Below are 13646 nucleotides of genomic sequence, written 5' to 3' on the forward strand. Positions count from 1 at the left end.
TTAAGTAATACACATATGGAAGAGGGTGACTCCATGTCAGTCCACCTCACAAAGCTACAGGATCTCAGAGAGCAATTATTGAACATAGATGAGATTATTCCTGATTGAGAGATGATTACCACCACTCTGAATTCTCTTCCTAAGTCTTATCTCAGCTTTCATACCTCGCTGAACTTATCATTGAGGGGGGGTGCAAATCCTCTCACTTTTCATGAGTTGATAGGACTTCTGCTTCAGGAAGAGCAAACTAGGAAAAACTTGGCTTCACATGCAGGTGAACAAGCTATGCTCTCAAAGTTCAAGTCAAAAACAAAGGGACAGGCTAAGACATCAGTAAATCAGCCTTCTAGTGGGTCAGGACAGCCTTCACAAAAGGCTAAGCAAAAAGCTAGGTCATCACATTGCAGAATGCAGGAAAAGGCTTGCAAAAGAGAAGAAAAACAGCTCCGGCATGGCTGTTTCAGATTCAGCTCCTCATGCATGTGATAGTGGGGATGCTGCAGCCAACTTTGTTGGACACGATTATGCCTTTTTATCTTGCATTTCAGATTCTAGGCTGGCTGCTCCAGATGCTCGGGATAGTACGGCCACTTGTAATGATGATACATATGCTTTTTTGACTTGCAGTTATGACTCTTCTACGGATGCATCTGCTTTCAGTGTCAATGAAACACTGAATACTTGGTATTTTGATAGCGGTGCATCCAAGCATATCACTTCTAGGAAGTGTCTCTTTATCTCCCTGCATCCACCTGCCGTTGGTAAGACAGTCACTTGTGCCAATAACTCGTCATATTCAGTACGTGGCACAGGAGAAGTTGAGCTTACTGCCATTGATGGCTCAGTTTTCAGACTTTCAGATGTCTTATATGTGCTTGGTATCACCAAGAATCTTCTTTCAGTGTCACTCTTAACAGGGCTGGATTTCAGGTCATCTTTGAGGATGACAAATGTGCTGTCCGAGACGGGGAAAGTGATTATGCCTTGAGATTATCTGGTACTCTGCTGCGTGGGCTTTTTCAGCTTGATCTTTTTGAGAAAAGAGCAGCTCATGCTCTTGCAGTTTCTACTCCTACTGCTGCCATGCAGAATGCAGAATCATGGCATACCCAATATGGCCACATGCATTACAACAGCTTGATGACACTTCAGAAGCACTCTATGGTTGATGCATTGCCACCTCTTGAGATACCTCCTCCACGCCTGTGAAGGGTGCATTTTAGGCAAGATGCATAGATTCCCCTTCAAAAAGGATGGTTCAGTTAAAGCTGTACGCAAATTACAGCTTATACACAGTGATGTCTGTGGTCCCATGAGGACTCCATCATTGGGTGGTCATCTCTACTTTGTTACTTTTATTGATGAATACTCCAATTTCACTTGGGTCTTTGGGCTGAAGCGCAAATCAGAAGTGTTCATGGTGTTTAAACACTTTTCAGCCATGGTTGAAAATGAAACCGGACTCAAGATACAGACACTGCGCACAGGTCGAGGTGGGGAATACTTGTCTGCAGATTTTGATGCTTTTCTGAAAGGCAAGGGTATTGTGCATCAGCTCACAGTGAGGCTGACCCCTCAGTAAAATGGCAAAGCTGAGAGGAAAAATAGAACTCTTATGGAGATGGACAGATGTATGCTGAAAAGCAAACACATGCCTCACAAATTCTGGCTTGAAGGTCTGATGTGTGCCAACTACTTTTTAAATCGGGCTCCCACTAAGGCTTTGAAAACAAAAACTCCCTATGAGGTCTGGAATGGGAGAAAGCCTTCAGTGGATCATTTCCGAGTCTTTGGATGCCTTGCATATGCTCATGTGCCAGTTGAATTTAGGCACAAGTTGTGAGATAAGGCAATTAAGTGCATATTTGTTGGGTACAGTGCAGAAAGCAAGGGGTACCGTCTCTACAATCTTGCTACACACAAGATCATTGTCAGTAGAGATGTGATATTTGCATAAAATTCAGCTCACACTCAGGCTGAATTTCATATGCCTTCTTCTTCAGAGGATGTTTTTGAGGGCTTACTACCCATTGCTTTGGGTTCCCCTGTTGATATTTCTGATGCAAATCAGAATTTACAGCCACCTCCCGATGCTCCAGTTCAGCCACAAGATGTCTTGCCACCTCCACAGGCAGTGGAACAAGTGGTTCAGCAAGAAATTGCAGACATACATGCAGCAAAAACAGTCCCAAACTGGCTGTTACAGACTCTCAGAGAGTAAGATTGATGCTTCATTACCTGGCAGGACTCGCAGTGCAGCAAGGCACATGGAAGGTGCTAATTCAGTGGAATCAGCATATGTAGGTACTCGTCTCGATGAGGAGGAGCCTGCAACATTCGAAGAAGCAAAGGACAATGTGCATTGGATGAATGCCATGCACGATGAGTTGCAGTCCATTAAGAAAAATCAGACTTGGGATGTTGTAGACTTGCCACCAGGTAAACATGCCATTGGCACACGATGGGTTTTCAAGGTGAAACGGGAGCCAGATGGCTCCATTGACAGATACAAGGCAAGGCTGGTTGCTAAAGGCTATGCTCAGAAAAAGGGCATAGATTATGAGGAGACTTTTGCTCCTACATCCCGGATGACCACCGTCCGATCTGTTATTGCAATGGCTGCACATTTTGAGTGGAATGTTCATCAGTTGGACATAAAAACAGCCTTCTTAAATGGAGACTTGCGGAAGAGGTTTATGTCAAACAACCTCCAGGCTTTGAAATTACAGCAAATGCACTTCAGGTATGCAAGCTAAACAAAGCTTTGTATGGGCTGAAACAGGCCCCTCGTTCATGGTATGCCAAGATTCATGCCTTTTTGACCAGCAAGGGGCTGCACAATAGTCCTACTGAGAGCACCCTCTACATCAAGATGGATGGGGGAGAAATTTTAGTCATCCTTCTTTATGTCGATGACTTACTGCTCACAGGGTCCAATGAAGATAAAATTGCAGATTTCAAAGCTGATTTGCAGACCAACTTTGGCATGTTAGATTTGGGGCTGCTTCACTTTTATTTGGGGATCCAGTTCTCTCAAGAGAGGCGTGGCACTGTTATGTCTCAGTCCAAGTATCTGCAGAAACTCTTGGACAGATTTAAGATGCATGATTGTAAGCCCATAGCCACTCCCATGGAGCCGAGGCTGAAACTCACAATGCATGATGCATGAGAATTAGTTGATGCCACATTTTATAGTCAGGCTGTTGGATGCCTCATATATCTCTGCAACACTAGACCTAATATTCAGTTTGCAGTATCTCAGGTGAGCAGGTACATGCACAGCCCAAAAACTATGCATTGGCAGGCAGTTAAGCGCATCTTCCGTTATTTGCAGGGCACGAAGTCTTTTGGCTTGTTATTTCCCAGGGGGGGTGACTTGCAGATGCATGCCTACAGTGATTCAGATTGGGCTGGTGATTATGACACTAGGCAGTCCACTAGTAGCAATTGTTTCTTTTTGGGTAAATCTTGCATTTCCTGGCTGAGCAAGAAACAATCTACAGTGGCTACCTCATCATGTGAAGCTGAGTATAGGGCAGCTTTCACAGCAACAGTTGAATGTGTCTGGCTGCGACGTCTATTTGCTGATCTTCATCTGTCATTGCAGGGTCCTTCTCCAATTCTCACTGATAGTTAGAGTGCCATTGCAGTGGCAAAGAATCCAGTGTTTCATGCTCGCACGAAGCACATTGAGGTTCACTATCACTACGTCAGAGAGAAGTTGCATGCAGGAGAGATCAGTATGATCTTTGTGTCAACACATGACAACGTTGCAGATATTTTCACCAAAGCACTACCACGTGAAAAGTTTGAGGCATTTCGCAGTGCCCTGAACTTATATCCGTTTGGTGATTGATCAGCCTTGTACATGACATTGGCAGTGCAGGGGGGTGTTAGAAGTATAGATATAATTCAGCAGTGACCAATGTAATTTAATAAGCTTGTTAGGAGCACTTTTCCCTCTTTAAGAGGTTTTTCCCCCTAACAGCAGTTAGTTCACTAACTATGGTTAGTGACTACTAAGGTTTTGTCATTAGGACAAAACCTCATCCCTCACTCTTTCAGTTGTACTCTTACACTCTTCTATTGCAACCAAGCTATCAAGCTTTCAGCTCTCAAGCTCACTCTCTTGCATAGTTTCCAAGCGTTTCAGAAACAGGGGTGCGGAGCACGGCGGGAAACGGCGTTTCGGAGTTTCGGCCTCGGGAGGGAAACGGGGAAACGGAGTTTTGGTTTTAGGGTTTAATACATACATATATAATTAATAAAAACATTACAAAAGCTTGAAAAATAGTAAATACATCTTTGCTCAAGTTCAATATAAATCTATGATTTATCACATCAATCATTCAAATTTCAATGTCAAAGACTCAAATGATAGATCAAAATTAAAAAATGACAACTGTAGGCTCAAGGCTCAAGCCTCAAAAGAGTCAATACAAAACAAGATCCATCATCCATAATCCATATGTAATAGACTATAGTAAATACAAAACATGATAAAAAAATATCTATGTGGCTGGCAGCAGCTGCTCAATGCTGGAGCCTGGCATGACAAAATCCTAGACCTAAGTGCTCCAAAAATCACTCATCAAGATCATCCATGGAGGAGTCACGTGTCTCCTCCAACTCATGAGAGTCAGCCTCAGATGAAGAAAGGGTAGGATCGTGGTCCTCTGCCTCTACTGAAGTGGAAGCGATGGATCCCCCCCTCTGCCTCTGAGAGCAGGTGGTGCAATGGATGTTGTGGCTCGCCACTGTCAGCTCCTCATAAAGCAAGGTGTACATATCACGCTCATTCCGTGGAATCTCTAGGATGAACCTCTCCCTCCTGATGTCGATCTCATCCACATTCACCTGCGAAGGCTCCGGATGTCGGGCATTCCTCTCAATGAGCTGGAGGTTGCAATGACAAAACACCAACCGCTGTAGCTGAGCGGTACTCAGCCTATTCCTCTTCTTTGTATGGAAGAGTGCTCCAATGCCTCTCACATGGACCTGAACTGCAATCCTGTGAGAGCACTCAAATGGCGATGCGTTTCTGTTATTGAAATGCACACACAATTAGAAATTAGAAGTTAGAACTAAGTGGAAAGTTGAAACAAGAAAGATGCACATTGTACTATGTAGACTGTAGTTAAGGGTAGTGAATTACCAGCGTGGGAGCACAATTTCCATACTTCTCCCACCATGAGGCAGGCTGTAGCTGAGTCTCTCGAAGCTTTGCAGTCTCTCGACCAAAGCTTCCCGTCTGGTTGCGAAAGGCCAAGAGATCATCCTCTATACATTTCAGCATGTGCACATTACCACTTGTCAAGTTCCTGATGTATGTCATGAAGCCTTCGTCTAGCTCCTCGTTCTCGTATTGCTCCTCATCTCGCCACAAAGGATGCAATACATCAACCCTTTAGAGATCAAACCATAAGATAAAAATGGACAAAAAGCAAGAGTCAAGAGTCAAGACCAATGTAAAGACTCAAGAGTGAAATAAAGATAAGAAGTAAAGCAAGGGTGGTCAGGACTGAGAAGACTTACTTCTCTGCTCTCAAGTAGTCTTGCTTGTCGAGAGCCTCCCCAATCTTGTCCATGTACTCGTATAAAAGGCCTATGGTACTGCCCTCCATGTCTATAATGCGTAACACTGTGTAGATGGGGTTGAGAGTTTGGACCAACCCCTCAACCTCTACCCACCACTCCTCTCTCATGACATCACGCACAAAAGCTCTTGCCTTGGGGCTCTCTCTCTGATCTCACTCTAGCCATTCATTTGAGTAGAGAGTGCGTACCAACTCTCTGCGGACTCGCAGGAGTCTCTCAAGCACAATGAACATGTATGCAAATCTGGTGGCTGCAGGCTGCAATAGCTCAAGAGTGTTGTAGGTCCAATACATGCTCAAGACTTTTGGCCTCTTCTTCACAAACCTCACCATGCTTCGTCCTATGCGAAAGATGGCTTCAACCCATTGTATTTGACCTATGTCCTCAATCAATAAGTCGAGGCTATGTGATGCACAAGGGGTCCACACAATGGCTGGAAATTCATCCTCTAGCATAGAGCCCATAGACTTACAATTACTTCCATTATCTGTCACCACCTGCACAACATTCTCAGGCCCAATTTGCTCTATAGCCTCCCTTATATGTGTCCAAATAAATGCACCTGTAACTATGAGACATGGGAGGGAGGCATCAATGGCTTTCAAAAACATAGTGCCTTTGCAGCATGACACCAAAACATTGTATACATTTCTCCTGCGTACATCTGACCACCCATCACACAATACAGTGCAGCCATACTTTTTCCATGTTTCCTTCAAGGGCTCTAGCTGCACTTCTATGCATGATTTTTCCTGCTTTAGCTCCCGTGTTCACAGAGCCTCAGATGTAGGGCCATCCCACTTGCATCCAATGCGGCTGATGGCCCTCATGGTCTTCCTCCATTGATTTGTCTTGGCCACATGAAAAGGAATGGCACACCGTATGAACATCCAGGTGAGCTCCCTAGTTGCCTCTGCAATTGCTTGCTTTTGAAATCCTGCTTGGATGCTAGCCCTTTGTACATTATTTATTGTAGGGGTGTCTTGTGAATGTGATACATCACCTGGCAAAGGAGTCCTCCTTGCATGCACACCCGACGGTGAGGTAGAGGAGAAATCTGATCCTGTGTCTCTGCCTCTGGCCCTCTTTGCTACTGCTGCTTGACTTGAACCAGCTTCCTCTTGACCACCCATTGCTGTAGATACTTCCTCTTCGGGAACGGCCAAACGCTTACGCCTCCATATTTCAAGGCTCTCCCGAACATCTAGAGGAATAGAGGGGCATGTCCCTACATCTTTGTTTGGAACCTGAGCAAGATGGTCCTTCACACGGGTGACACTCCCCGTTTTGACCAACCCACAGTACTTACATCTCCATTTCCTAGAGCCACTAGATCCTGCATAACCCCCCACTTGCTCCACATGCTGCCAAAAAGGATCTGGAGTCCGAGCCATGTTACTTGTGCGATTCGAGGTTAGGAGACTCGAAGAGATTCGAGAAGTGGAGGCTGTTTTTTTGGTCCTGCAGCCCCTTCCTGCTTGGTAGAGCTAAGAGGGGCCAGGGCAAAGGCGGAGGCCGGCGAGGTAGAGGGCTGAGGTGGAGGTAGATGGGTAGAGGAGGGCAAGGTAGAGCAGGCTACAACTCCAAACAGATGAAACACAGCGGGCGAAACACAGCGCGGTGGAAAAAGAAAACAGGTCGCGGCCGGGTTATAGAAACCCTGGAAAAAACAGAAAAACGGAAACGCCATTTTTGGGGACGGAAACGTTTCCGAAACGTTTCGGCGTTTCGCCCAGGCCGAAACGGCGTTTCTGGAAACTATGCTCTCTTGCTCTCTCTCTCTCTCCAAGACATTTAGGATGTACCCCTTGCAGAGGGGATTTTACAGGATGATATTTATGCTCTCTCCCAGGATGTTGCCCCTGCTCTTACTTAGGTTGATCCTTAGAATGAAGCTCAAATGCTAAGTCCTGCTTTATCAGATGCAGCTTTTTTGTCAGAAGATACAGATGTTGATTTAGTCTCTCTGCCTTTGATGCCTGTGCCAGAGTTTTCTTCTGTCCGGGATGCAGAAGTACCTTTTTTACTGGAATCTTTTCATCCCTTGTTACAACAGGTTTTTGACCTTGTGATTCAGAAATTTTTGGTACTAGCCTATATCAAGAAGAATCACAAGGGCAAAAAACAACTTGTTTTTATTGATGGTGTGGTTTCATCACTGCATCAGTTTTTACAGAGCAACAATTTGAAGCTGGAGGATGCTGTGTTTGATCCTCCTCTAGCTTGATATGTAACTTTTTACTTGGCTGCCTCATGACTTTTGCTCTGAGGTTTTACTTGTAAATTTTTTCCTTGTACTTATTGGTGGGTTTTTCACACACACACACACACACACACACTTCTTTTTGTGTGAAAACTTTGAAGGTTTTATATTATAAGATAGCTATCCCAAAAAAACTGGTAAGCCAAAAGTTTAGTGAGTTTGCAGACAATCGAAGAGCCATTGCTGCAAAGATCGACGGAAGAAAATAAAAGTAGAAAGAATCGAATGACCAAAGACTCTGTGATTTCTATCCTTACACAGAGTCCGCCCGATAGCAAACCCAAGTAAAGAACAACTCAAAATCCGGCCATCGAGGATAGATCTCAAACAACCAGAAAAGCTTGCCAAAAGAAGCCTGAGAAAATCTCAGTCTCAATCTCTATCAAAGGATGCCCAAGAACCTCCGTGTCTCGGGGCAGTGCCAAAAAATATGAGATACAGATTCTCTTAGAGATAAAAACCTACGACAAATAGCCGGAGCAATATGTCTGCGTGATAAAAGCTGTCCAGAAGGAATAACCCCCAACAAAACACGCCACACACACACACACACTTTTTTTTAGTGAAAACTTTTGATTGATTATATTACAAGAGTAGCGACCTCAAAACGAGGCAGCCCAAATTACATTAGCTGAAAATCTCAGTGTATGCTAGATATACACCATGATCTGTGCAGCGCGTCTACAAGCAATCAAAGAAAGATTGTTGTAGAGAACGCTTAAAAACACACACTTTTTTTTTTTTTTTGGGTGAAACCAAGAAAATTATATTATGTAACATTCATTTACATCAGGGCAGTGCTCGAGAAAAGAGCCAATGCCCTATCCATCAGAAGCAGTAAAAGAAAAGCTGAATACAAGAAACATCCAAATCGTCCTCATGTAAGGCATCATATAAAGACTGCCGCAATGAGGCTCGAAGAACTCATAAGGGTGCTGAAGGGGAGAATTCAGATATGCATGATTTCGTTGCAGCCAGAGGGTCCATAAGGCCCAGTATCTGATCCATTGAAAGAAAAGAGAATACTGTGACAAAGAAACTGATAGTTTGCCATACGCCTGCATAGTTGATGAAATAAAGTCCCAATTAACAGTATCAAAAGCTTTGGCAATATCAACTTGCAATAGCAAAACAGCCTGTTGCATACATTTGGCATATTCGATTCCAACATAAGCATTAGCAATGTTATCTGTGATATGCCTATGAGGAACAAAACCATATTGCGCAAGATGCAACGCATCATGTAAATAACCTTTTAGCCGATCAACAATAAACTTGGTAGTAAATTTTTAAATGACTGGCATAAGCGTGATAGGTCTCCAATCAGCCAAAGATTCACAAATTGGCTTTTTTGGAAGGAGTTTAACAAGACCTCTCTTCCGTATGTCTGGCATTTTCAGATTTTGCCAAGCAGAGTTCACCTTATGCAGCAATGTATGCTTCAAAACAGGCCAATATTCTAGAAAAAACTCAACTGTAAGACCATCCCATCCTGGAGATTTCCATCTACCACAGGATTTGATTGCATCTGACAATTCCCTCTCAGTAAAAGGTTCCTCCAATTCGAAAGCTTGACTAGTGGAAATAATAGGAGAAACATGCTGCAAAAGTAAATTTCTTGCACGAGAGAGGGTGTGCAGAACCAAACTGCTGAGAGAAATGATGTACACAAACAGAAGCAAGCTGCGACTGTGATGTAGTCCATGAACCATCAGGTAGAAGCACCTTGCAAATGTTTGTTTTTAATCTCTTCCGGTTTTGTTGTCCCATAGACCTATTGGTCTCCCGTGGACATTAATAGACTCTCCCCCCAACTGTAATGATATCTTATGGTCAGATTCCGAGAATTGCTCAAAATCATACACAGATATAGAAACCTATAAAAGCCTAGCGTTCCTTTGCCTACAATCAGTGGATACATATGGGAGATAGCATACTGGGATAAGATTCAAGAGACAGGTGGAGTGCGTGGATTGGGAGGAGTGGTAGTACCATATAGATCAAATCGTACTGGGATGATCTTTTTCAAGCGGCGTGACACACATTCCATATTTCTTTGGGTTTTGAATTCGACACACCTCTTGAGAGGACGTCTTCATTGCAGTATGCTACTTCCCCTTGAGACCTCACACTTTGCCACAGATCTATGCAAGGATGCTGAGACTTCTTTGCACGCAGCCCTACATCTGGACTTCATGGATTCTTGAGACGTAGGGAAGTCCTCCTTGTTGGGGACTTCAACATGAGGACAGGTACACGTCATGTATCAATTCTTGATTTTCACAATGACTATATGTTATTGCCGATTATTGATGTAGATGAGGTAGGGATATTCCAAGTATCCACAGACAGGCCAGCCCTGGTCACATCTTACGTGCATGCTTTCTTGGACATGGGCAAGGTACATGACCTTGTCATTTAGAATGGTTTAGAGCGGTGGCCTTCCTTGGGTGAATTCACTTGCTTTCCACACGGGAAGGCCTCCAACGTAGTTGACTACCTCATGGAATCCCGCAACTTTGCCCCGCATGTCACTGAGTTCTTTGTCTCCCCATCGCCCCTAGGAGTTGACAACACCTACACCACATGATGCACATCACGATGCTGTCCACACACAGTACCTATCGTGACATCCACTTCTATCATAGTCTCTCTTGAGTATTCAGTGTGACTTTCGCCTTACTCACAGATCTCGAGGACATCTTGCTTCTAGAAGATCGAGCCGCTTTGATCATAAGCTCCTAGAAGATCTCAAGGATATTTTGCTCCTAGAAGATTGAGCCGCTTTGATCATTCGCTCCCTTCACGGAGGATGCCATGCACACTTTGGCACGCACCACTCGTTCCATGCACCCATGCTCCTTGTCTCAGTATGATGACGAATTTAAGGCTTTACGCCGTCAACTTAGATTCGAGACTAAGTGTCACCTTCTGAGCGAGACAAAGACAACTCATTAGCACCGCCGCCTGGTCCATCGAAAGAAATCAGTTTTCTTTCGCTAAAGCGAGGAGACAATAAATAATTTGTTTAGTAACACCTCCAAGGATTTCTGGCGGAAGTTTCTTGAGTGACAAGTGCCCTCCCCTATTGCAAACATTACACTCTAGCACTCCTAGGCACACACACTATACGATATTTTCCACTAACCACCACCTGACCTCTCCCAATTACCCCACCCCACCTCTTGCACACTATCACCGATGGTGGCATCAAACACACAACTTTGAAGCTCCATAATGGCGTAGCCAAAGATCATGAGGGACTACTTATTGAATATATTGCACATGGACTACACACGATGGTCCTGATCTTTGCAAAGCTTTTCAATGAAGTGGTTTGCAGCAGTTTTCCCCACAATTGGACCCTTAACACAGTCACTCACATCCACAAGGCAAGGGATCCCATGAGCCTAAAAAACTTTAGAATCTTTATGATTGGGCATGTCATGTCCAAGATATATTCATTACAAGTTAGTCAATTTGCGGCATAGTTAGGGGAAATGGGAAACAAAAACGGAAATGGAAACGTTTCGGGATTTCTGTGAGGATTCGAACGGGGAAACGCCATGTGAGCAAGGGGGTTTAGAAAAGGGGGTTTTGAGCTGAAGGAGTGGAGGGCCGAGGCTGAGCTTTGAAGGAGGGTTGAAGGTGAGTGCATGAGGGAGGGCTGAAGGGGAGTGGATGATGGAGGGCTGAAGTAGCCTGCAGGATTGAAGGGAGTTCAAAGCTGTGAATGGGGCTCAAGTAGGGCTGGAAAACCCTCAGGAGTGCAAGAGTATGAGGCTAAAGGAGTGGAGGGACTGCAAGGTTGGAAGTGGAGGCCAAAATGCAGGTAGAAACATCAAAAGGAAGCAGTCGATGCAAATCGTGATTTAGGGGAGGGGGCTGCACATTTCACTAGCTGAAATGCATTTTAGACCAGGCTGGAACGTTTCAGATGCCATTTCAAAAGTACGAAACGTTTTAGACCTGGAGCTTCTGAAACGCTGTTTTGGGACAGGCTAGGCCCTGAAATGCGTTTCAAAGTAACTATGGTTTGCGGAGCTCCATGGACTCAGAGTTGATGGTTTCAAAGTTGATCATGCGACTCTAGATTACATCCTCACAATCGAAGGTGTCATTGAGGAGGACAAAGCACAAGGATAGAGGGTTTATTGTTACTTGTGGTTTTCTACAAGGCTTTTGACATAGTGCTGTGAGCTTGGCTCATCAGACACTTGTAGGATCTGGTTACAGTCAAGAGATCATTTGGGCAGTCATGACACTCTATGAGAGGGTCTCAAGTAGTGTTTGGATGGCTACAAAATGGACAGAGGAGATTTAGAGCACTATCGGGGTTGAACAGAATTGTCCACTATATACATGTGTGTGTGTGTGTGTGCATGCGCGCGTGCATACTCAACTAATAAGAACATATACCACAGCCATGGACTCATGACGGGGCCTTTTTATCTATCATCTTGATAAACCACTTGCTTGGTGGAAGGTTTATCTGGGCCGTATTTGGAATAGTAAGTTCCCGCTGAGACATCGGCTTTTCTTATGGCGGTGTTTTGTGGTGCTTTGCTAGTGGGTTCTTTCTTGGCTGCCAGGCGCATTACTTCTTCGCATTGTCCATCTTGATAGCATCCGAGGGAGACAGTCCTTCATCTACTCTGGACTTGCCCGGTTGCCCATGACTTTCTTCTCAGATTGGGGACTCATCTTCTGGAGAGCAGCTTGGGATGCCTTCCTTTTTCACTTCTGTGGCAAAGATACTTGGTTGGACGATGCCTTTCTTATTCAGCCACAGTCCCTCCTGTTCTCTTGGTGGAATAGGAGGCAGCAGATGCCTATTCATGCACGCATTGATAGATTCTATGTAGATGATTGGGCACTAGACAGAGGTGGATCGGTATGCATTGCTGCTGGGATTTCCACTTCAGACCACTTTCCTGTTGTGCTCAGAGCCTTACTTGAGAGGCCGGTCTGCCAGCATCAGGATTCCAGATGCCTTGTACACAGAGGAGGACCTTACAGAGGCAGCCCTGCAGATATGGGTTTCTCATGTCCAGGGTGGGCAGCCATATCCATCACATGTAGCTGCTGCCCTTTTTGGTATCAGCGACTTCTACCTCTCAGTTGCTTGTACCAGGAGACGAGATATTCTCAGACGTGAGATTGGTGTTCGCCAACAATTGGCAACTTTGCAGAGGGAAGAGCAGAAACGGCCTTCAGATGCTTGAATTCAGGAGCGCCTTGTTGCAGCAAGGGCTCATCAGCAGATATTGCTTGATCAGAGAAGAGAGTATGCCTTTCATGCACGGGAGTCCTTCTGGATTCAGATGGGTGGTAGAGTCAATAAACACTTTTTCTCTACTCTTGGCCCTAGACATAGTAGAGAGAGTGTATCCTGTTTATTGACTCACATGGGGTTTTACAGACAGAGCCTGATGATGTCTTACGCATAGCTTTAGATTTTTATGCCACCCTTCTTATGTCTGATCCTGAGACACAGGATAGAGAGGATGCTAGACAGGCTATTTGGCAGAGCATCCCTTTGTTGGTGAATCCGGATATGCATGTTTTGCTCGATGCACCTTTCACCAACACAGAGTTCAGGATTGCACTTTCAGCCCTTCACAAGGCCAAGTGCCTAGGTTCGGATGGCCTCACCCCTTTTTTTTTCATTGCATTTTGGGATACAATTGGAGACTACATTACTTCATGCATGCAGGCCATTTGGGACTCTGGCGAGATGCCTAGGTCGCTTACAAAGGGTCTCATCCACCCTATCCCGAAAGGA

General features: G+C 44.7%; 1 protein-coding gene and 1 pseudogene across 1 annotated transcript in view; one reads left to right on the forward strand and one right to left on the reverse strand.

Moving 5' to 3' along the window:
• The window catches only part of LOC147885301 (uncharacterized), a 185731-nt gene that overhangs the window by 68559 nt on the left and 103526 nt on the right, over positions 1-13646 (forward strand). The gene's annotated exons all lie outside the window — the stretch shown is intronic.
• On the reverse strand, positions 4585-6992 carry LOC147885302 (uncharacterized; annotated as a pseudogene).

This window comes from Dipteris shenzhenensis, chromosome 25, assembly GCF_047967505.1.
Source record: "Dipteris shenzhenensis isolate YYH24624 ecotype China chromosome 25, Dip_SZ_1.0, whole genome shotgun sequence".
NCBI lineage: Eukaryota > Viridiplantae > Streptophyta > Polypodiopsida > Gleicheniales > Dipteridaceae > Dipteris > Dipteris shenzhenensis.